Raw genomic sequence first — 4,265 nt, 5'->3', positions numbered from 1 at the left:
CTTTTAGCCAGTTTAGCCATGACAGGTGGGCGGATTGAAGTTAGCTACCCATCCACTCGAAGATTTCCTTTGGCGATGGATTTGAATATGGAGGAACCTCGGGCGTCCTCGTCTATCGACATTGCATAGATCACGTCCCATATTAAGTAAGGCCTCGGCCCTTTTCTTTTCGAGTTATTTTCTTGGCCGGTTCCCTTTTATTTTTCAGTGGATAATCAAGGGTCAATCATGGTAAGGACAAAGGTCCTTAATTTGGCACGTTTTTCTCATTTAGAAAAACCTTTCGCTGCCCACATCGGCAAATACCAAACCAGTCTCTACCGTGGTCCAATTGTCCTGTCTCGATGATCCGGCATCCCCCGGACGTCGGAGAGGACCTGTTTTGGGAGGCCTCCAAATGGCATTTCCGTGGATCGAATGAAGGGAAAGATATCTTGATTATTGCTCCTCTAAATGTGCAAAAGAGGGTTGGTTACAAGTCAATCATCGTGAAAGTACGTGGGGGAATTTGCAACGATTTGGAGGAAAGGTGCAGGCAGTGTTGTATTTTTGCGCACATTCAAAGGCCATTCGTAACAATGCATTTTCCTTTTCTAAATTAGTCAACATTCAAAGAGAATCACACAAATTCCTATCATAGCACTAAATTTCGTCAATCATTAGCTCCCCAATTCTACGGGGCTTGACTCGATAAGTTAACGGATAGATATAGGCGTATGGGAGAATTGGGTTCTCATGGGTGTACAAATTCAATGTTAAACAAAATTTAGCATACAAAGTCCTGTGCTTGGTGGAAATATGTGAATTTTGAATTCTATAGAGGCGGACTCGCCAAAAATAAATAAATTTATTACTCCCTTGATTCTCCAAAAAACCATTTAACTAAGACTTAATCTCTGTTTACAATTACGTTATGTAAAAGTTGACTCATGGGAGAGTTTCAATACCGCTTAAATGAGGGTATGATAGACTTGACAGAGTTCGTGTCTACATTTGATAGAGTATGTAAACATGATCAATCATACGACAAATGGTGTGAAAAATCCATTCTTCCCCTCTTCAGATCCATGAGATCGTCTTTGACGGATGAAGCCTGAAAAGAATACCTCAATCTTTCTTTTCCAATCTGTTCAGGAGCCAGTCAGGCGTTGCTGCATCGAAACAAGTTATCGTTTACAGCGGACATTCGTTACTATGACCCTTTCATAAATAACATGACATGATCATCCAAAAGGAAGGCCACAATCTTGATACTTCGCCTACTTTCTGCTGATATGGAAATTTTAGCAGCCAATCAATAAAATGATGCAGACCCCGACCCAAAATCAATTCATAATGAGACTGTATGGAAAAGTTATGCAATTTGACATGCTTGACTCTGGAAGATCCCACTCTCTGTACATGAAAATGTACATGTACAAGGGGATCCCACTCTCTGTAAGGAAATTTGATGACTGTACGCGCCTGTTAAAGAATTTCCATGTGATTAGAGGAAACATTTACGCTCAAGCAAAGGTGATCATTCTTCAACCAAAAAGTAAAAAAAAAAAAAAGAGCGCTTATTGTCCTTAAAATGCTAGTCATGCTATTTTAACGTCAACACACATGTTCGTGCGGTGGAGTACTGGACTAAGTATTCGCCACAAAATCATGTTCTTATCACGTTTTATGATGAATCTGTTTGAGAAATCAATGTGTAGACATTGTGCGGTGTACCCTCCACTTTTTCAGTCCCTCTCCCCATGTTTGTGAATTTTTGACGGCTTCGCAATGAAATTTACTGTTGACATCAAAGTTTGGCCCGGAAACACATCCAATGATAGAAGGAGCAGCATCTTACCCAGCAGGTAGAAGAGAGCAAAAACCAAAAAATCCAACAAAGAAAAGTTAGAATTGTCCCACTCCTGTGGACAGAAAGGCTTCCCCTACAGAGCATTGTAAATATCACCTAGTAGGCTAGTACCCACATCTATGAACAAAAGCATAGCAGCATGCATGTTTGAAAGTGAAAATATGACAAAAGATGTGTCTTCCCAGTTCTTGCTGCATCTGTCAGCTGATCGAGTGAGCAAAACTGAACAAGGGAGACTCTTTACTCTTGCACCATGCTCGTATAGCCTGTGAGACAAGTGCATCACAGACTATGAAAAAATGGTGCCTTGTTTTCCATCAGAAACAAGCACGTATACAAATACCAAAAACACATTCTTGAGCAAATAAAAGCTCTTTAGTAAGAAAATCAGTGAGCTTGAACAGATGCGTATTACTCAGTGGTGAAAAGAAACAGATGGGAATTACATAAATTATAAGGAAGCAACCATTTGACTGAATTTCAACACAGTAATGACAGATGAATCTCATCAGACATTCAACCAGAATTTCAGGGACTTAATCAGGATTCCACCCAATATTACAAACAATTACAGGACACTCAAAACTCAATCAGTACCTACCACCAAGAAATGTGACAAGAGTCACCCCAGTGGCACCAGACATGCAAATATGTACTAGCTCTTACAGAAGCATGAGCCATGAGGATAGAAGATAAATAAAGCATCAGAGAACTTTGAAGACCATATGATGTTGATTTCAACATGAAATTCAGTTTCATAAGCTCATCATTTGCTTTCATTCAAAAGAGACAAGGTCTTGTGAAGAAAAAAGTAACAAATATAGCTTTTAGAATGTAGCCGAGAAAGACTTATTTGCTTAGTAAGAGCTAGTCAATCGACAGCAGCAACAAAAGATTCTGGATATAGCAACTGTACATTGAACTCTGATTTGGACCGAAGAGGACACTAGTATCACTAGGGAAGAATTGTTCATCTCCAACTCAATTTACTCCCTATTTTCATTCAGGAACCTCTGAGAGGAACACAAGGGGAAAACACTTAGATAGTGGGAAACTACCATGACAAGTAACCTGCGTCGACACTGTGATAAATGAACCGAAGCCTCATCATAAGTGCCATTCCATATGGAAAACCACAAAAGAGAAAGCAAGACTAAAAATCCCGCACATCTCGTATAAAGCTTGTACAACCAACCTCCATATAAGAAGGTTATAATCATTTTCGAAAAGAACAATATGCAGCAAATAATTTAAACATGTCAAAAACATCGCTACCAGCACAAATTTACACATGGACTGACTGCGCTATTTTTTATCCCCGTTACTCTATGAATGCAGGAACTGTTCAGACGAAGTAGCATATGACACTCTGAACTCAGCAAAGGCACATGTGATCAAGGCAATATACACTCGGAGAATTAGAAAGGGGATAAAAAGAACTTTGAAATATCAAACCGACCCAACAGGCAACCACAGGCCGTAGACTAATATAAATACTTCAGGCACAACCATATATTCACACAAACGCACAAAATCAAATGATTAGTGGGAAATTTCAGCATTTATCGTTAGCTTCTGACATATCAAGAAGCAATCAGAGAACTTTGAAGACCTATGTGATATGGCAATCCACACCATTTTCAGATACAAGAAACTCATCATTTTGCCTCAACCGCATCCGGTGCAATGAAAAGCACACGCAAAACCAAACGGCTAGCCAAATTAGGCGACACCCCAGCTTCAAAAAAACCACTACCAAAATAACACGCGACTGACCATCATCTCAAAAGCTTGACACCAAAACAAAAGCGAAACTTTTGTCACCAATCCTTGATCAGACAAGTAAAGAAAAGCAAATAAAAAACACACCGCCACATCAAACGATAGCATGCGCGGTGGGCAAATGAAAACTACCAAGATCAAGAAAACAGTGGACATTTTTTCAAATCAAGGACAGACATTTAGGCGACCAAGGTCGAATGAAGGGGAACCCAGAAAAAGGGGGGCACGGGCTTAAAGCGAGGGACTTTGATCTGTTGGCAGAAAGCAGAGGTCGTGCAAGAGATACCCTCTTAATCCAATGCACAGCAGCACATGCTCCGTTTCTGCCAATTCTTAAATTTTGCACCTTTGATACCACCTTCTCTCGAATTTTTCCTTGAATCCAGACATTAGAGGAAACAAGGGGCTTGTCGGTGCATCAAACTAGGACATAAATCGAGATACATGGACGCTCGAAGCGGCAAATTTGAAGCCTATTGAGGCAGTGACTGCGGGTGAGTGAGACTCAAAAACAGAGAAGGGGGCGGGGGAGAGAGAGAGAGAGAGAGAGAGAGGCAGATGTATGTTTTATATCCGCCGCCTAGGGCGAGCCTTGCAAGGGAGGACATTTTATTTTCAACTAGGGCTGACG

The 4,265-nt window shown here is 40.7% G+C and overlaps 2 non-coding genes across 2 annotated transcripts; both read right to left on the bottom strand.

Annotated features, from left to right (window-relative positions):
* Positions 1-2,552: 2,552 nt before the first annotated feature.
* LOC120290980 lies at positions 2,553-2,627 on the bottom strand. The gene has a single exon (XR_005548790.1). It is a non-coding gene; the product is annotated as a small nucleolar RNA R160 (small nucleolar RNA).
* Positions 2,628-3,441: 814 nt separating this feature from the next.
* On the bottom strand, positions 3,442-3,520 carry LOC120290979. Its single transcript, XR_005548789.1, has one exon. It is a non-coding gene; the product is annotated as a small nucleolar RNA R160 (small nucleolar RNA).
* Positions 3,521-4,265: the final 745 nt, after the last annotated feature.

This window comes from Eucalyptus grandis, chromosome 2, assembly GCF_016545825.1.
Source record: "Eucalyptus grandis isolate ANBG69807.140 chromosome 2, ASM1654582v1, whole genome shotgun sequence".
NCBI lineage: Eukaryota > Viridiplantae > Streptophyta > Magnoliopsida > Myrtales > Myrtaceae > Eucalyptus > Eucalyptus grandis.
The sequence above is the reverse complement of the archived record's forward strand: the minus strand, read 5'-3'. Positions and strand labels throughout refer to the sequence as shown.